This window comes from Scyliorhinus torazame, chromosome 5, assembly GCF_047496885.1.
Source record: "Scyliorhinus torazame isolate Kashiwa2021f chromosome 5, sScyTor2.1, whole genome shotgun sequence".
Taxonomy (NCBI): Eukaryota; Metazoa; Chordata; class Chondrichthyes; order Carcharhiniformes; family Scyliorhinidae; genus Scyliorhinus; species Scyliorhinus torazame.
The window spans coordinates 100,983,963-101,005,152 of record NC_092711.1 but is presented as its reverse complement, the minus strand read 5'-3'; the positions used below and the strand labels follow the sequence as shown (position 1 = coordinate 101,005,152).

The 21,190-nt window shown below is 49.1% G+C and overlaps 1 protein-coding gene and 1 long non-coding RNA gene across 2 annotated transcripts in view; one reads left to right on the top strand and one right to left on the bottom strand.

Moving 5' to 3' along the window:
* Nucleotides 1-21,190, bottom strand: part of LOC140419216 (uncharacterized) — a 222,947-nt gene that overhangs the window by 43,823 nt on the left and 157,934 nt on the right. The gene's annotated exons all lie outside the window — the stretch shown is intronic.
* Nucleotides 9,486-20,010, top strand: LOC140419213 (uncharacterized). The gene is made up of 3 exons (XR_011945613.1): nucleotides 9,486-9,622; nucleotides 10,782-10,895; nucleotides 18,566-20,010. It is a non-coding gene; the product is annotated as an uncharacterized lncRNA (long non-coding RNA).

Here is a 21,190-nt window from a genome sequence, read left to right as displayed (position 1 = left end):
AGGACATAGCCGCTAGACTGGGACTGCAGCAGGTGGTGAGGGGACCAACAAGAGGGAAGAGCATACTTGACCTCATCCTCACCAATCTGCCTGCTGCAGATGCATCTGTCCATGACAGTATCAGTAGAAGTGACCACCGCACAGTCCTTGTGGAGACAAAGTCCCGTCTTCAGATTGAGGATATTATCTCCATCGTGTTGTGTGGCATTACCACTGTGCTAAATGGGATAGACTTCGAACAGATCTTGAAACTCAAAACTGGGCGTCTATGAGGCTATGTGGGCCATCAGCAGCAGCAGAATTGTATTCAACCACAACCTGCCACCCTCATGGCCACCACTCTACCATTACCACCAAGCCAGGGGATCAACACTGGTTCTATGAAGAGTGCAGGAGAACATGCCAGGAACAACATTAGACATACCAAAAAATGAGGTGTCAACCTGGTGAAGCTACAACACAGGACTTCTTGTGTGCCAAACAGCATAAGCAGCAAGTAATAGACAGAGCTAAACGGTTCCATAACGAACACATCAGATCCAAACTCTGCAGTTCTGCCACATCCAGTCACGTATGGTTGTGGACAATTAAACAATTCACTGGAGGAGGAGGCTCCACAAATACCCCCATCCTCAATGATGGAGGAGCCAAGCACATATGTGCAAAAGGCAAGGCTGAGGCATTTGCAACAATCATCAGCCAGAAGTACCGAGTGGATGATCCATCTCGGTCTCCTTCGGAGGGCCCCAGCATCACAGATGTCAGTCTTCAGCCGATAAATTCACTCCACGTGATATGAAGAAACGGCTGAAGGCACTGGATACTGAAAAGGCTATGGGCTCTGACAATATAGGGACAATAGTACTGATGACTTGTGCTCCTGAACTTGCCGCACCCCTAGCCAAGCTGTCCCAGCACAGCTAGAACACTAGCATCTACACTGTCGAAAATTGCCCAGGTGTGTCCTGTATACAACATGACAAATGCAATCCAGCCAATTATCACACTGTCAATCTACTCTCCATGATCAGCAAAGTGATGGAAGGAGTCATCAGTAGTGCGATCAAGTGGTACTTACTCAGCAATACCCTTCTCTTGGATGCTCAGTTTGGGTTCCGCCAGGGTCAATCTGCTCCTAACCTGATTACAACCTTGGTTCAAACATGGACACAAGAGCTGAATGTGAGAGGTGAGAATGACTGCCCTTGACATCAAGGCAGCATTTGATAGAGTATGGCATCAAGGAGCCCTAGGTAAACTGGAGTCAATGGGAATCAGGGGGGAAACTCTCCACTTACTGGAGTCATATCTGGCACAAAGGAAAATGGTTGTGGTGTTTGGAGGTCAATCATCTCAGCTACAGGACATCACTGCAGGAGTTCCTCAGGGTAGTGTCCTAGGCCCAATCATCTTCGAACCCAGGTCCACAGGTCATTATCCTGGGTATCTGGATCATTTGTCCAGCGACAAGACCACTACGCCACCATCTCCCCTATACACCGCCTCTGAAACTGGGATAACTGAGTGAATCGCTTCTCACACATGAAGCAAATGAATGGTCTCTCCCCAGTGTGAACCCACTGGTGACTCAGCAGGATGGATGACTGAGTGAATCTCTTCCCAGACACAGAGCAGTGAATGGTCTCTTCCCGGTGTAATCTGGTGTTTCCGCAGGCTGAATGATTGAGTGAATCCCTTCCCAGACACGGAGCAGGTGAATGGTCTCTCCCCGGTGTGAATTCGGTGGTGTTTCAGTAGGCTGAATGAGTGAATCACTTCCCGCACAGGGAGCAGGTGAATAGCCTCTCCCCACTGTGAATTCGCCGGTGAGTCAGCAAAAGCTTGTTACTTTTAAAGCTCTTTTCCCAGCTGGAGCATTTAAACGGCCTCAAGTCAGAGTGAAGAAGTCGGTTTGAAGTGAGGTCAGTTAGTTGACAATCCCTTCTCACAAATAGAGCAAATGAACAGTTTCTCGCTGGTGCGAGTTCTCTGGTGTTTATGTAAGTTGGATAGCTGAGTGAATCCTTGACCACATTCTGAGCAGATGAATGGCCTCCCCCGGTGTGACTCCATTGATGAATTTCCAGCACAGACAGGGATCTGAATCTCTTCCCACAATCCCCACATTTCCATGGTTTCTCCATGGTGCCAGTGTCCTTGTGTCTGTCCAGATTGGCTTCAAGAAGACCACCATCATACACCGGTGCCAAAGAAGAACCAGGCAGCGTGCCTCAATGACTACCAACCGGTGGCCCTGACTTCAGTCATAATGAAGTACTTCGATAGGTTGGTCATGAAGCGCATCACCTCCATACTCACAGAACGCCTTGATCCACTGCAATTCGCATACCGCCACAACCGGTCCACAGCAGATGCCATTTCTCTGGCCCTACACTCATCCCTCGAGCATCTCGACAGCAAGGACTCCGACATCAGTCTCCTATTTATTGACTACATATCCGCCTTCAACACCATAATCCCAGCCAAGCTCATATCAAAGCTCCAAAACCAACAGTCTATCCCTCAATGCCAGCAAAACTAAAGAGCTGGTCATTGGCTGCAGGAAGCAAAGTACTGTACACACACCCCTGTCAGCATCAACGGGGCCGAGGTGGAGATGGTTAGCAGTTTCAAATTCCTATGGGTGCACATCTCAAAAAATCTGTCCTGGTCCACCCATGTTGACGCTACCACCAAGAAAGCACAACAGCGCCTAAACTTCCTCAGGAAACTAAGGAAATTCAGCATGTCCACATTTAGTCTTGCAAACCTTTGCAGATGCACCATAGAAAGCATCCTATCTGGCTGCATCACAGCCTGGTATGGCAACTGCTCGGCCCAAGATCGCAAGAAACTTCAGAGAGTCGTGAACATAGCTCAGTCCATCACACAAACCTGCCTCCCATCCATTGATTCCATCTACACCTCTCATGGCCTGGGGAAAGTGGGCAGTATAATCAAAGACCCCTCCCACCCGGCTTACTCACTCTTCCAACTTCTTCCATCGGGCAGGAGATACAGAAGGCTGAGAACACGCACGGAGAGACTCAAAAACAGCTCCTTCCCGCTGTTTTTTAAAATTAAACATTTTATTGAGGTATTTTTTGGTGTTGTAACAACAAAATAAACAATGTACATGAAACTATATACATAGTGCAAAAGCTGTCACCCGCCCTCACAGGTCCCACCTTTAATAACCCCCTACTTTAAGCTAAACTAACTGTCACCCTTCTGCTGATGATCAATTTTCCACGAAGAAGTCGACGAACGGTTGCCACCTCCGGGCGAACTTGATTTTCTCCAAACAGAGGAAGCTAGCCATGTCCGCTAGCCAGGTCTCTGACTTCGGGGGCTTTGAGTCCCTCCAAGCTAATAATATCCGTCTCCGGGCAACCAGGGTAGCAAAGGCCAGAACGTCTGCCTCTTTCTCCTCCTGGATTCCTGGGTCTTCTGACATTCCGAAAATCGCCACCTCTGGACTCAATGCCACCCTCGTTTTAAACACCGTGGATATGACATCTGCAAACCCCTGCCAAAATACCCTAAGCTTCAGACATGTCCAGAACATGTGGACATGGTTCGCTGGTCCTCCCGCACATTTGCACACCTGTCTCCCACCCCAAAAAATCTGCTCATCCGGGCCACTGTCATGTGAGCCCGACTGAACGAACTTGAATTGTATCAGGCTGAGCCTGGCACATGTTGTGGACGCGTTGATTCTACTCAACGTGTCTGCCCATAGACCATCCTCTATCTTTCCTCCCAGCTCCTTCTCCCACTTGCACTTCAGCTCCTTGGTCTGCATCTCCTCTGACCCCATAAGTTCCTTGTAAATGTCAGAGACGCTCCCTTCACCTACCCATCCTCTGGAAACTACCCTGTCCTGAATTCCCCTTAGCGGTAGGAGCAGGAAGGTTGACACCTCTTTACGTAGGAAGTCCCGCACCTGCAGATACCTGAATTCGTATCCCCTCGCCAACCCAAACTTCTCCTCCAGTGCCCTCGTACTCGGAAAGCTCCCCTCTATAAACATATCCCCCATCCTCTCAATCCCTGCTCTCCACCATATCCGAAACCCCCCATCCATACATCCCGGGGCAAATAGGTGATTATTACAGATTGGGGACCAGACCGATGCTCCCTCTGCTCCCACATGTCTCCTCTATTGCCACCAGACTCTCAGGGCCGCCACCACCACGGGGCTAGTGGAGTATCGTGCCGGCGGGAATGACAGAGGCGGAGTTACCAATGCCCCCAGACTGGTACCCTTGCATGAAGCCATCTCCATTCGCTCCCATGCCGATCCCTCCCCACCACCCACTTCCTGAGCATGGCTATATTCGCCACCCAGTAAGTTACTAAAATTTGACAACGCCAGCCTGCCCTCTCCCCGGCTCCGCTCAAGCATTACCTTCCTTACTCGTGGGCTCTTGCCCGCCCAAACAAAGCCAGTGATCACTTTGTTGAGCCATTTAAAAAAGGACCGCGGAATAAAGATGGGGAGGCATTGAAACACGAACACGAATCTTGGGAGGACTGTCATCTTCACCATCTGCACCCTCCCAGCCAGTGACAACGGAAGTGCATCCCACCTTCGGAAATCATCCTTCATTTGGTCTACTCGCCGGGCCAAATTTAATTTATGCAGCCGGTCCCATTCCCGCGCCACTTCAATGGTTAGGGACCTAAAGCTTCCCCCTATCAATCTAAACTGTGGCTCCCCCAATCGCCTCTCCTGACCTCTCGGCTGGGCCACAAACATCCCACTTTTCCCCATATTTAGCTTATACCCCGAAAACTGGCCAAATTCCCCATGAATCCTCATAATTTCTTCCATCCCCTCTATTGGGTCCGATACATACAGAAGCAGAGCATCTGCATAGAGCGAGACTCTGTGCTCCCCCCCCCCCCCCACCCCCACCCCCCCGGACCAGCCCCTTGAGGCTCTCAGAGCAATCGCCAGCGCAAACAACAGTGGGGAAAGGGGACATCTCTGTCTCGTCCCTCTGTGCAGTCTAAAATAGTCCGATGTTGTCCTATTCATCGGTCCACTTGCCACAGGAGCCTTATACAGCAACCTGATCCAGTCAATAAAACCCTGCCCAAATCCGAACCATCCCAGTACCTCCCACAGATAATCCCATTCTACACGATCAAAGGCCTTTTCTGCATCCATTGCGATCACTACCTCCAACTCCCTACCTTCCGGGGGAATCATGATCACGTTTAACAACCTTCTTACATTGGCCACCAACTGCCTACCCTTAACAAACTCCGTCTGGTCCTCCCCAATAACGTCAGGAACTCAATCCTTAATCCTGGAGGACAAAACTTTGGCCAGCAATTTGGCATCCACATTCAACAGGGAGATCGGCCTGTAGGATCCACACAGCTCCGGGTTCTTGTCCCGCTTAAGGATCAGCGAAATCGTGGCCTGTGACAACGTCGGGGGCAGCACCCCTCTTTCCTTTGTCTCATTGAACATCCTCAACAACACCGGCCCCAATATCCCAGAGAATCTTTTATAAACCTCCACTGGGTACCCGTCTGGCCCCAGGGCTTTACCCGACTGCATGGCCTTCAGACCCTCCGCTATCTCTTCCAACCCAATCGGGGCCCCCAGCCTTTCTACCAGCTCCCCGTGCACCTTTGGGAAATGCAGTCCCTCCAAGAAGTGCCTCATCCCCTCCGTCCCAGCTGGGGGTTCCGATCTATACAGCCTACTGTAGAAATCCCTGAACGCCTTATTCACCCCTGCTGAATCTCCAAACAGGTTCCCATCTCCGTCATTTACTTTCCCTATCTCCCTGGCTGCCTCCCTCTTTCTAAGCTGCTGTGCAAGCATTCTGCTGGCCTTCTCTCCATACTCATAGATCGCCCCCCTCGCCTTTCTCAGCTGCTCCACCGCCCTCTCTGTGGTTAACAAGCTGAACTCCGATGTAGCCTCCGCCATTCCCTTAAAAGCCCTGCCTCTGGGGTCTCCGCATACCTCCTATCAATCTGTAGTATCTCCTTTACCAGTCGGCCCGTCTCTGCTCTGTCCACCTTCTCCCTCTGGGCCGGTAATGAGATCAGCTCCCCTCTGACCACTGCCTTCATTGCATCCTAGACCATTGCTGCTTAAATTTCCCCCATGTCATTGACCTGCAGGTAATTCTGAATACATTTCCTCAGCCACTCACACACCCCTTCGTCGGCCAAAATTCCCACATCTAACCTCCAGTGTGGGCACTGGTTACTGTCTTTACTAACCTGCAGGTCAACCCAGTGTGGAGCATGGTCTGAGATTGTGATCACCGAGTACCCTGTGTCCACCGCCCCTGTCAATAAGGACCTACTCACCTACTCAAAAACAAAGAAGTCAATCCGGGAGTACACTCTGTGCACGTGTGAGTAGAAGGAGAACTCCTTCACCCTCGGCTGCCCAAAATTTCCATGGATCTCCCCCCCCCCCCTCCATCTGCTCCATGAACCCTTTAGTTCCTTTGCCATTGCTGGCACCCTGCCCATTTTCGAGCTTGACTGGTCCAAGCCAGGGTCAATAACTATGTTGAAATCCCCTCCCATGACCAACTTTGCGAGTCCAGGTCCGGTATCTTCCCCAGCGGCCTCTTTATAAACTTCACATCATCCCAATTTGGCACGCACATATTTACTAATACCACCTGCACCCCCTCCAGTTTCCCACAGACCATAATGTACCGACCTCCCACATCTGAGACTATTCTACCCGCCTCAAACACCAACCGCTTATTGATCAGGATCGCAACCCCTCCAGTCTCTGAGTCTAGTCCCGAGTGGAAGGCCTGGTAAACCCAGCCTTTCCTCAATCAAATCTGATCAGTTACTCTAAGGTGCATCTCCCGCAACATTACCACATCCACCTTCAGTCCCCTAAGATGTGCGACACACATGCCCTCTTGACCGGCCCACATAACCCTCGAACAGTCCAGGTGATCAGCCTAGTTGGGGGGCTCATTGCCTCCCCCTTTCACCGATAAGCCATCCCCTTTTTTGGGCCCACCTGCAGCCCATGCTCCATGCCTCCACCAGCCCGCCCCCAGACAGCCTCCATCCCCAACCTCCTCTCTGTCCCTTAGCCCAAATCCCTCCTTCGTCAGCAGAACATTCACCCCCTCCCTCCCCCAAGTAACCACACTCTGTAACCCAAATTCTTTAATAAACCGAACATATGCACACCCACCACTGCGCTTTCGTGAGCAAACCCGCCCAGCTCGCTTGGTGGCCCCATCCCTGGCGCTGGATAGTCTCCCACCTAGTGTTCTCTCCCCACGCTCCCCTTGCTCATACAAACAAACTCCAATGTCATACAATCCCCACACAATTGCCCGACAGAAAACACCAAAATCTAAACAAGCATACCTCCATCCCCAACAGTGCAAATGAAAACCTTAACTCACTCAGCTCTACCGCTGGTCCCAAATCAATGCAAAATGCATTACAAACAGCTTCCATAAAACGAGAAAGAAACTTTTTTTTAAAAGAAGAACAGAAAAGCCAAAAAAAAAACATGAACATTGTAGCAAAGTTCAAAAGTTCTCAGTCCACCACCAGTCCTTTCCTTTTCGCGAAGTCCAGCACGTCCTCGGGCCACTCAAAATAAAAGCGCTGCTCCTCATGCGTGACCCGAAGTCGGACCGGATACAACAGTTTGAATTTCACCTTTTTCTTAAAAAGGATCGAGCTGATCTGGTTGAAGCCTGCTCTTCTCCTGGCCACCTCCACACTCAGGTCCTGATAGATCCGCAGGATACTGTTGTCCCACTTACAGCTCCGTGTCTGCTTGGCCCACTGTAGAATGCGCTCCTTATCCAAGCACCTGTGGTATCTCACCACCATTGCCCTCTGGGGGTCTCCCATTCATGACTTCCTCGCGAGCGCTCTGTGAGCCCTGTCCACCTGAAAATGAAAATTGCTTATTGCCACAAGTAGGCTTCAAATGAAGTTACTGTGAAAAGCCACTCGTCGCCACATTCCAGTGCCTGTTCGGGGAGGCTGGTATGGGAATTGAACCGTGCTGCTGGCCTGCCTTGGTCTGCTGTAAAAGCCAGCGATTTAGCCCAGTGTGCTAAACCTCCAAGGGTCGGGGGAATGTCCCATCCCCCAGCAGCTTCTCAAACATGTCTGCGATGTATGCCCCAGCGTCCGCGATGTATGCCCCAGCAACCACTCCTTCAGACCCCTCCGGGAGCCCAAAAATTCTCAATTTCTGCCGGCGAGACCTATTCTCTTGGTCCTCCACCTTCTCCAGGGGCTGCTTCTGCTGGTCTCTCAGCATCCCCACCTCCAACTCCACTGCAGTTTGATGTTCCTCCTGTTCAGCCAGTGCCTTCTCTACCTTCTGGATCGCCCAATCTTGGGCGTCCAATCTAAGCTCCAGCCGCTCAATTGACTCTTTTATCGGGTCCAAGCAGTCCATTTTCCGCTTAGCAAAGCCTTCCTGAATAACTTGCATCAGCTGCTCCAGAGACTGCTGGGTCGACAAACCAGAGGTCCGGTCCTCCGCCATGCTGTCTCCTGCTGCAGCTTCAGCCCAAGCCTTCTCTGTCTTTCTGTTTCTGCCTTCACGAGCACATCTAGTCCTTCTCTCCATTCACCAATGTGGGAATTCAGTACACAATTGCCTCTGTCATCAGTTTTACAATTCAAGTCCGGTAGAAAATTGGGGGTAAAGGTCCAAAATGCTGACTCGAGTGGGAGCCAGCAAATGTGTGACTTACTCCTTCATAGCCGCCACCAGAAGTCCTCTTCTTCCCGCTGTTACCAGACTCCTAACCAACCCTCTTATGGACTGACCTCATTGACACTACACCTCCGTATGCTTCACCCGATGCCGCTGCTTACACAGTTACATTGTGTACCTTGTATTGCCCTATTATGTATTTTCTTTTATTCCCATTTATTTTCATGTACTTAATGATCTGTTGAGCTGCTCGCAGAAAAATAATTTTCATTGTATCTCGGTACACATGACAATAAACAAATCCAATCCAATCCAATCCAATGATCAGTTGAATCCTCGTCCACACACAGAACACGTGTACAGTCTTTCCTTGCTGTCAATGGTGTGGTGTTCTTTCAGGCTGTGAAACTGGTTAAATCTCCTTCCACAGTTAGTTCACTGGAACTTTCTTGCTCGGGTATGTGCTGTGTGTGTGTCGGTGCTTTTCCAGTCACACTGATATTTGAAATCTTTGCCCACAGACAGAACAAACACATTGAAAGTTTGTGCTTTTTAGGTCGTAATGAATTGAGTGACACCGTCAGATCTCAATATGATGATTGGCTCGAGTTGCCCAGCTTCAATGGGCACTAGGACCCGGCTGGGAACAGAAACCTTCAGGGCCCGCCCAGGGCCTTCAGGGTCCTGTTGCGTCAACAAGACGCCAGCGCATGCGCTCTGTTTCCCCAAGATGGCGGCTGTGTACCAGGGCCTGGTCCCGGGAGAGAGAGCTGACCGGCGGTGTTGTGACCTGAGGATCACCACACCTCAGGCAAGGGGCCAGGTTGGGAAGGCGGTGCCTTCAGGAATAACTGGGAAGGTGATGTTTGGTCAGTTGCTGCAGTCTGTGTAGTGAAGGTGCTGTCACAGTGGTGTGAGGTGAGGAAGTACAGGATTATCACCCAGCAATGATCAATTAAGGGGAATGTAAATCCAGCTCCGGCTGCTTTCAGATTGGAAAGGGAGCTAAGGTGTGTCCTCAGAGCTGGTGAATGTTGGGGCTTTGGCAGTTTCTCTATCGACTGAGGGCTGAGCGGTAACAGGCCCGGGTTACCGGCTGCCATCTTTACAGTGGACAAGGTGCCACAGGGCGCATGTGCTGCGAGCCGAATGCCAACTCTCCCGGATTCACTGACTGGAGTCTCCAGGATCTTATTTTTTTGATTTTTTTTTCATAAATTTAGAGTATCCAATTCATTTTTTCCAATTAAGGGGCAATTTTGTCTGGCCAATCCACCTACCCTGCAAATCTTTGGGTTGTGGGGGTAAAACCCATGCAAACACAGGGAGAATGTGCAAACTCCACACGGACAGTGACCCAGAGCAGGGATCGAACCGAGGGTCCTCAGCGCCGTGAGCCATCAGGGATAGCCCACTGTGTTGCTCCCAAATTTTATTTTAATAATTTGTGGAAGTCACTGGCTGGGTCAACATTTATTGCCCATCCCTAATTTCCCTTGAACTGAGCGGCTTGCTCGGCCATCTCGGAGGGCATTTAAAGAATCAACCACATTGCTGTGGTTTGGAATCGTGTTGGCCAGACCAGGTAAGGATAGATTATTTCCTTCACTGAAGGACATGAGTGAACAGATGTGTCTTTACAACAATTGACAATGGTTTCATGGTCATCAGTAGACTTGCAATGAATTCAAATTTTACCTTCTGTCTCGGTGAGATTCATACTTAGGAAATCATTAGGACAGTGGAAAATATTTTTGGATCTTTGGAAAATGATTAGGAGAGTAAAAAATATTTTTTTGAACATTTCTCTTCAGCGGATATAAATTATTGAAAATGGGATAAAGGTTGATTGGCGGACAGCCAAACACTGTCCTGTGAGGTAATTAGTCCTTTTGCTTCCCAATTGGCCGAGGAAGGCAGTGTGTCACAAGGATGGATGTGTTGACAGATTAATGGCTGGAGGATGGGGCAGGTCATGTGATCAAACCTCCAGGAATACATTTAATCAAAGTTGGCGAGGAGAGAATGTTGTGAATTTCTATCCTAAACTGACAGTGAGGTTTCTGCAAATTTACAGGATACTGGAATTGGAGGTTTAACAGACGGGAAACGCAAACCAAACGTCACATCGCGATCTGACAGTCACTCGGTTTATCAGAACCTGAATATCAGCAGCATCTGGGTGTGGAAGGTAAAAGGTTTGTCTGTTCTGTCTGTGAGGGAAGATTTCAGGTCTCAGTGTGACTGGAAAAGCCCAGATTCACAAACCCTGGTTCGACCAAACCTGGAGAACTGTGTTCAGTTCTGGACAACAAACCTGAGGAAGGTAGAATGGCCTTGGAGGGAGTGCAGCACAGATTTATCTGAACCCCCGGGGTTAAATTACAAAACTAGATTGCACAAAAAAATCTGTAATTGTGGGACAGAGAAAAGCATTCGGTCCATGCCAGCTCTCTAATCGACATGGTAGCACCATTGCTTCACAGCGCCAGGGAACCCGGTTTCTTTCCCGACTTGGGTCACTGAATGGGTGGAGTCTGCACGTTCTCCCCGTGTCTGCGTGGGTTTCCTCCGGGTGCTCCGGTTTCCTCCCACAAGTCCCGGAAGATGTGCTTGCTAGGTGAATTGGACATTCTGAATTCTCCCTGTGTCTACCCAAAAGGTGCCGGAATGTGGCGACAAGGGGCTTTTCACAGGAACTTCATTGCAGTGTTAATGTAACAATAGAACATAGAACAGTACAGCACAGAACAGGCCTTTCAGCCCTCGATGTTGTGCCGAGCATTGTCCAAAACCAAGATCAAGCTATCCCACTCCCTGTCATTCTGGTGTGCTCCATGTGCCTATCCAATAACCGCTTGAAAGTTCCTAAAGTGTCCGACTCCACTATCACAGCAGGCAGTCCATTCCACCCCCGAACCACTCTGAGTAAAGAACCTACCTCGGAAATCCTCCTATATCTCCAACCCTGAATCTTATAGTTATACCCGTTGTAACAGCTACCTCCACCCGAGGAAATAGTCTCTGAACGTCCACTCTACCTGTCCCCCTGATCATCTTATAAACCTCCATTAAGTCACCTCTCAGCCTCCTCCACTCCAAAGAGAAAAGCCCTAGCTCCCTCAACCTTTCCTCATAAGACCTATTCTGCAAACCAGGCAGCATTCTGGTAAATCTCCTTTGCACCCCTTCCAATGCTTCCACATCCTTCCTATAATGAGGTGACCAGAACTGCACACAATACTCCAAATGTGGTCTCACACAATCATGTATAGTTGCAGCATAACCCCGCGGCTCTTAAACTCAAGCCCCCTTTAATAAACGTTAACACACTATAAGCCTTCTTTACTACTCTATCCATTTGAGTGGCAACCTTCAGAGATCTGTGGACATGAACCCCAAGATCTCTCTGTTCCTCCACATTCCTCAGAACCCTGCCATTGACCCTGTAATCCGCATTCAAATTTTTTCTACCAAAATGAATCACCTCGCACTTATCAGGGTTAAACTCCATCTGCCATTTTTCGGCCCAGCTCTGCATCCTATTAATGTCTCTTTGCAGCCGACAACAGCCCTCCACCTCATCCACTACTCCACCAATCTTGGTGTCATCAGCAAATTTACTGACCCACCCTTCAGCCCCCTCCTCCAAGTCATTGATAAAAATCACAAATAGCAGAGGACCCAGCACTGATCCCTGTGGTACACAGCTGGTAACTGGTCTCCAGTCTGAAAATTTCCCATCCACCACCACCCTCTGAATTCTATGTGATTGCGAGTTACTTATCCAATTGGCCAAATTTCCCTCTATCCGACACCTCCTTACTTTCTTCATGAGCCGACCATGGGGAACCTTATCAACGCCTTACTAAAATCCATGTATACAACATCAACTGCTCTACCTTCATCTACACACTTCGTTACCTCCTCAAAGAATTCAATCAAATTTGTGAGGCAAGACCTACCCTACATGAATCCGTGTTGACTATCCCGGATTAAGCTGCGTCTTTCCAAATGGTTATAAATCCTATCCTTCAGGACCTTTTCCATTATCTTACCGACCACCGAAGTAAGACTAACTGGCCTACAATTACCAGGGTCATTCCTATTCCCTTTCTTGAACAGAGGACCAACATTCAACACTTTCTGGCACTATCCCCGTGGACAGTGAGGACCCAAAGGTCAAAGCCAAAGGCTCTGCAATCTCATCCCTTGCCTCCCAAAGAATCCTTGGATATATCCCATCTGGACCAGGGGACTTGTCGACCGTCAGGTTTTTCAAAATTGCAAATACATTCTTCCTCAGAACATCTATCTCCTCCAGCCTACCTGCCTGTATCACACACTCATCCCCAAAAACATGGTCCCTCTCCTTTGTGAACACTGAAGAAAAGTATTAATTCAAGGCCCCTCCTATCTCTTCTGGCTCCATGCACAAGTTCCCACTACTGTCCTTGACAGGCCCTACTGTCACCCTGGTCATTCTTTTATTTCTCACATAAGAGTAAAATGCCTTGGGGTTTTCCTTAATCCAACCCGCCAAGGACTTCTCATGCCCCCTCCTAGCTCTCTTAAGCCCTTTTTTCAGCTCATTCCTTGCTACCTTATAACTCTCAAGCGACCCTACTAAACCTTGTTTTCTCATCCTGACATACTTCCTTTTTCCTCTTGACAAGACATTCAACCTCTTTTGTGAACCATGGTTCCCTCACACGGCCATTTTCACCCTGCCTGACAGGGACATGCCTATCAAGGACACGCAGTATTTGTTCCTTGAACAAGCTCCACTTTTCATTTGTGCCTTTCCCTGACAGTTTCTGTTCCCATCTTATGCTCCCTAATTCTTGCCTAATCGCATCATAATTACCTCTCCCCCAATTATAAACCTTGCCCTATCGTCTGGCCCTATCCCTCTCCATTGCAATAATGAAAGACACCGAATTGTGGTCACTATCTCCAAAGTGCTCTCCCACAAACAAATCTAACACTTGGCCCTGTTCATTACCCAGTATCAAATCCAATGTGACCCCCCCCTCTTGTCGGCCTATCCACACTGTACAAAAACTGCCCCATCCGAACTGTTCGACTTATAGAGGTTCCAATCAATATTTTGAAAGTTAAAGTCACCCATGACAACTACCCTGAGACCTCCACACCTATCCATAATCTGTTTTGCAATTTCTTCCTCCACATCTCTATTACTATTTGGGGGCCTATAGAAAACTCCCAACAATGTGACCGCTCCTTTCCTATTTCTAACTTCAACCCATATTACCTCAGTAGGCAGATCCCCTTCAAACTGCCTTTCTGCAGCCGTTAAACTATCCTTGATTAACAATGCTACTCCTCCACCTCTTTTATCACCTTCCCTACTCTTACTGAAACATCTATACCCCGGAACTTCCAACAACCATTCCTGTCCGTGTTCTAACCATGTCTCCGAAATGGCCACAACATCGTAGTCCCAAGTACCAACCTACGCTCCAATTTCACCTACCTTATTCCGGATGCTCCTTGCATTGAAGTAGACACACCTCAACCCATCTTTCTGTCTGCCGGTACACTCCTGCGACCTTGATACCCTCCTCAGTACCTCACTACTCTCAACACTGGCTTCTGGACTACAGCTCGTTTTCCCAGCCCCCTGACAAATTAGTTTAAAACCCCCGAAGAGCCGTAGCAAATTTCCCTCCCAGGATATTGGTGCCCCTCTGGTTCAGGTGCAAACCGTCCTGTCTGTACAGGTCCCACCTTCCCCAGAATGTTTTCCAATTATCCACGTACCTAAAACCCTCCCTCCTACACCATCCCTGCAGCCACGTGTTTATCTGCACTCGCTCCCTGTTCCTCACCTCACGAGCACGTGGCACCGGCAACAAACCAGAGATGACAACATGGTTTGTCCTGGCTCTCAGCTTCCTCCCTAGCCCCCTTAGTTCCTGGTTTAAATCCCCGTCCCTTCTCTTACCTATGTCGTTGGTACTGATCTGTACCACGACTTGTGACTGCTCCCCCTCCCCTTTAAGGATTCTGAAAACACAGTCCGAGGCGTCATGGACCCTGGCACCCGGGAGGCAACATACCATCCGTGAGTCTCTTTCGCTGCCACAGAACCGTCTATCTGTCCCTCTAACTATCAAGTCCCCAATAACTATTGCTCTCCTGCTCTCCCTCCTTCCCTTCTGAGCCACAGGGACGGACTCAGTGCTGGAGATCCGTTCACCGTGGCTTACCCCTGGTAGGTCGTCCCCCTCAACAGTATCCAAAACGGTATACTTGTTACTGAGGGGAATGACCACAGAGGATCCCTGCACTGACTGCTTCCTCCCAGCCCCTCTCACCGTCACCGTCTTGATTCTTCGGAGTAACTACATTCCTGAAGCTACTTTCTATGACCACCTCTGCCTCCCGAATGATCCGAAGTTCATCCAGTTCCAGCTCCAGTTCCTTAACGCGGTTTCTGAGGAGCTGGAGATGGGTGCGCTTCCCACCAGTGAAATCAGCAGGGACACTGACGGCGCCCCTCACCTCAAACATTCATACTTGTGAGACTAATAAATATTACTGTTATTATCTGGAACAATCCAGTCAGTCTCATTCTCCTGCTTTATCCTTGTATCTTAACAGCTTTATTTCTCTCAGGTTTCTATCCAATTTTTTAAAAAATCATTCATTGGTGTCTATTTCTAAACTCGGTCATAAGCAGCAAGGTTCAGGTAATTGCCACTGGCTGTGTAAAAACATTCTTCCTCATACCTCCTGGACCATTTACATGCATAGATACGGAGCAACGTAGAAAATAGGAGCAGGAGGAGACCATTTGGCCCTTCGAACCTGCTCCACCATCCATTACGATCAGAGCTGATTAGGCTCAATAGCCTAATCCCGCTTTCCCCCCATATCCTTTGATCCCTTTCACCCTAAGTGCTGTATCTAACTGCTTCTTGAAAACATGAATTGTTTTGGTCTCAATTCTTCCTGTGGTGATGAATTCCACAGGCTCACCACTCTCTGGTTGAAGACATTTCTCCTCACCTCTGTCCTAAATGGTCTGTCATAGAACATAGAACATAGAGTGCAGAAGGAGGCCATTCACCCATCGAGTCTGCACCGACCCACTTAAATCCTCACTTCCACCCAATCCCCGCAACCCAATAACCCCTCCTAACCTTTTTGGACACTGAGGACAATTTAGCGTGGCCAATCCACCTAACCTGCACATCTTTGGACTGTGGGAGGAAGGCGGAGCATCAGGAGGAAACCCACGCAGACACGGGGAGAACGTGCAGACTCCACACAGACAGTAACTCAGCAGGGAATCGAACCTGGGACCCTGGCGCTGTGAAGCCACAGTGCTAGCCACTTGTGCTGCCCATGCTATCCCGTATCCTCAGATTGTGACCCCGGGTTCTGGACACACCCACCATCGGGAACATCCTTCCCGAATCTAATCTGTCTCGCCCTGTTAGAATGTTATAGGTTTTTTTTAAATATAAATTTAGAGTGCCCAATTCTTTTTTTTCCCAATTAAGGGGTAATTTTAGCATGTCCAATCTACCTACCCTGCACATCTTTGTGTTGTGGGGGTGGGACCCACACAGACACAGGGAGAATGCGCAAACTCTACACGGACAGTGACCCAGGGCCGGGATCGAACCTAGGTCCTTGGTGACGTGAGGGAACAGTGCTAACCACTGCGCCATCGTGCAGCCCACATTCTATAGGTTTCTATGAGATTCCTCCTCATTCTTCTGAACTCCAGCGAATACAATCCTAACTGATTCAATCTCTCATACATCAGTCCCACCATCCCAGGAATCAGCCTGGCAAAACTTTGCTGCTCTTTCTCTTTAGTGAGATCATCTTTCCTCAGATAAGGAGACTAATACTGCACACAATATTCCAGGTGTGGCCTCACCAAGGCCCTGTATAATTGCAGCAAGACATCCCTGCTCCTCGACTCGAATCCTCTTGCTATGAAGGCCAAAAAACCACTTGCCTTCTTTACCGCATGCTGTACCTGCATGCTTCCACACAAACTAGGAGCAGGCCACTCGGCCCCTCGAGCCTGCTCCTTACACACAAACTAGGAGTCGGCCCCTCGAGCCTGCTCCTTACACACAAACTGGGAGTCGGCTCCTCGAGCCTGCTCCATCATACAATAATTTTAACCTCAACTCCATGTTCCTGCCGACCCCGATAACCTTTCACCCCCTTGCTTATCGAGAATCTATCCATCTCTGCCTTAAAAATATTCAACGACTCGACTTCCACTGCGTTTTAAGGACACAAGATCTAAGTCATAGAATCCCCACAGTGCAGAAGGAGCCCAAGTCAGCACCAACCCTCCGAACCACCCCCCCCCCCCCATCCCACCCTGCCCCATCCTCACATCCCACCCAACGTGCACATCCTTGGAGGTGAAGAGGCAATTTAGCACCTAACCTGCAAATCTCTGAACTGTGTGAGGAAACCGGAGCACCCGGAAGAAACCCACACAGACAAGGGGAGAATGTGCAAACTCCACACAGTCATCCAGGGTCAGGAGTGAACCTGGGTCCCTGGTGCTGTGATGCAGCATCGCTAACCACTGTGCCACCCCTTCTTTTACAACCCTCGAGCGAAAAAAAAAAATCCTCATCCCCATCTGAAATGGGTGATCCCTCACTTTCCAACAGTGACCCCCTTGTTCCAGATTCTCCCACAAGAGGAAACATCCTCTCCACATCCACCCTGTCAAGACCCCTCAGCATCTTATATTGTTCAATCCAGGTTTTACCCAAAACTTTAAATCTGTATCCCGACTGCTTGTACGATCAGTGAATGGAAACAGAGTTTCTTTGTCCACCCGATCGAAACCTGGCATAATCTTGTGTCCCTGAATCAAATCTCCCCTCAACCTCCTTTGCTGGAACCATTCTGGTAAATCCCCTCTGCACCTTCTCCAAGAACCTTCACATCCTCCCTGAAGAGTGGTGACCAGAGCTTTATAAAGATTCATAGAATAGAATTAGAACCATAGAATTCCTGCAGTGCAGAAGGAGGCCATTCGCCCCATCAAGTGTGCACTGATTCACTGAAAGGGCACCCTGCCTAGGCCCACACCGCTACCCTGTCCCTGTAACCCCATAGCCCCACCAAACCTGCACATCCCTGGACACTAAGGGGCAATTTATCAAGGCCAATCCATCTAACTTGCTCCCCTATCAGCCTCCCCAAACAGGCACCGGAATGTGGCGATTAGGGGCTTTGGGGCTGGTATAGCACAGTGGGCTAAGACAGCTGGCTGGTAATGCAGAACAAGACCAGCAGCGCGGGTTCAAGTCCCGTACCGGCCTCCCCGAACAGGCGCCGGAATGTGGCGACTAGGGGCTTTTCACAGTAACTTCATTGAAGCCTACTTGTGACAATAAGCGATTATTATTATCATTATTTTTTGGTCTGTTGGAGGAATCCTGAGCACCGGGTGGAAACGCAAGCAGACACGGGGAGAAAGTGCAAACTCCACACAGACAGTCATCAAGGCCAGAATTGAACCCGAGTCCTTGGCACTGTGAGGCAGCAGTGCCAATCACTGCCACCGGAAGCATAGTTTCTGTGTCAGTTATGAAGCTCAAGGTCGAATTTGCTTTGCCAACTACTCTCTTAATATGTCTTGTAGATATACAAATTCCCTCTTCACCTCTTCCTCTCTCCTCCCAAAGAGGCCATTTGGGTTTTTACAACAATCCAGCAGTTTTCATGGTCACTTTTTCCCAGTGCCGGCCCCACAAATGACCAGATTCATTCAGCTCAATTTCACAACCTGCCTTTGTGTTTCTGTGGGTTCTCTCTCACTCCCTATTTTCTGTTTTCAATCAGTTTCACAGGGTGTTCGAAGGTGAGACTTCAAGATCCGGAAACACAAACCAAGCATCACATCAGGGTCTGACAGAGTCCTCAATTTATCATATCCTGAATATCATGAGATTTTGAAGATGGAAGGAAAATGCATCGTTCACAGTGGGGAGAAATCATACACATGTTGTGTGTGTGGACGAGGATTCAGTCAATCATCAGGCCTCACAAGACACAAATGCAGTCACACTGAGGAGAAACCGTGGAAATGTGCGGACTGTGGGAAAGGATTCACTTATCCATCCAAGCTGGAAACTCATCGACGCAGTCACACTGGGGAGAGACCATTCATCTGCTCCACGTGTGGGAAGGGATTCACTCAGCCATCCGCTCTGTCCACACACCAGCGACTTCACTCCAGGGAGAGACCATTCACCTGCTCCACATGTGGGAAAGGATTTACTATTTCAGCCCACTTGCTGAGTCACCAGCGAGTTCACACTGATGAGAAACCGTTTCAATGTCCAGACTGCGGGAGGTGCTATAAAAGATCTGGGGATCTGATGAGCCATCAAGTGTTCACACTGACGAGAAACCATTCAGGTGCTCTCAGTGTGGGACTGGGTTCAGACGATCATCTAACCTCACTGTACATCAGCGAACTCACACAGTGGAGAGGCCATTCGTCTGCACCAAGTGTGGGAAGAGATTCACTCAGTCATCCGACCTGCAGAAGCATCAGCGAATTCACACTGGGGAGAGACCGTTTCAATGTCCAGACTGCGAGAAGTGCTATAAACGTTTTGGGGAACTGTTACAACATCAACGTGTTCACACTGACGAGAGACCGTTTAGGTGCTCTCACTGCGGGACTGGGTTCAGACGATCATCTCATCTCACTGTACATCAGTGAACTCACACTGGGGAGAGGCCATTCGTTTGCTCCGAGTGTGGGAAGAGATTCATTCAGTCATCCGAACTCCTGAATCACCAGCGAATTCACACTGATGAGAGACCATTTCATTGTCCAGACTGCGGGAATTGTTATAAATGTTCTGGGGAACTGATGCGCCATCAACGTGTTCACACTGACAAGAGACCGTTTAGGTGCTCTCGTTGTGGGACTGGGTTCAGACAATCGTCTCACCTCACTGCACATCAGCGAATTCACACTGGGGAGAGGCCATTCGCCTGCTCCTGGTGTGGGAAGGGATTCACTCAGTCATCCGCCTTGCAGAAGCACCAGCGTGTTCACACTGGGGAGAGACCGTTCACCTGTTCCAAGTGTAGGAAGGGATTCGCCACTTCATCCCTCCTGCTGAAACACCAACGAGGCCGCAAATAACCACAGTGATTGGATTTTGCTGTTCCTCACATTCAGGATTGAACCATGTTCATTTGGGTCTCTTTCTGCTGATAACAAAATCCAGCCCATTTACAGGGGCTATTATTCTGGCTAAAAGTCAAATAAATTAGATTTGTGTGACATACACAGTGTGCTGAAACTTTTTAATATCTCTGACACAAGTTAGTTCCTTTTGAAGTAATCTCGCTCTCCCGTCTCTTCCATCCTCACCTCCAACAAGAAGTGTGAGGAGCTTCTTTGTGACTGAGATTGAGTAAATCCGATCAGCTGCCTCTGCTGCTTCCCTCCCTTTCACGAGCCCACCGGACCAAACTGTCTCTAAATGTCATCCTTTCCCGAGCCCTGAACCCACATCTTTCTCTAGTTTCTCTCCCATCTCCCCTCATGCCCTCTCAGAGCTCATCTTGTCCATGAGACCCAGCTCCTGCTCCATCCACTGAGCTACTGATCAGCCAACTACCCTGTGTCCATGGATATTGTCAACATTTCTCTCTCTTCAGGTACTGTCCCTCTGTCCTTCAAATCTGCCATCATCACCCCCTCAATAAAACAAACCCTTGACCCTGCCATCCTTACAAATTACTGCCCCATCTTCAACCTCCCTCTCCTCCCAAACTCTTTGAACATGTTGTCCCTCCCTAATCCTTGCCCACCTTTCCCAGAACTTCCATGTTTGATTCCTTCAATCAGGTCTCTGCCCTGTCACAGTGAAATACAAGAGACAAACAGAATCTTCATAAGACTAGGGGAGCAGCACAGTCATTATCGAGAGACAACAATACCTGCTGGAGACAGACAGACAACTAAACAACACGAATCACAACACCAAACTACCTAGACCCATATACCCGGGACAGGAAGGAGAATTGGAGACGGACTGGAAGAACTCAAAGACTCCAGACACATTAACCAAAGAAAACAGGTAGAACCAAGGAAGTTCTACCTGCTCCCTAAAATACCCAAACATCCAAACACATGGACAGTACCAGGGAAATACCACCAAACAGACCCACTGGGCCAAGACTGTGGGAGAGAAAATCCAATAGAATCACAGAATTTACAGTGCAGAAAGAGACCATTTGGCCCATTTAGCCTGCACCGGCCCTCAGAAAGAATACCCTACTTAAGCCCATCCCAGTAACTCACCTAACCTTTATTTGGACACTAAGGGGCCAATCGACCTTAACTCTTTGGACGGTGGGAGAAACTGGAGCACCCGGAGGGAACGCACACAGACACGGGGAAAATGTGCAAACTTTACCCAGTCACTCAAGGCTGAAATT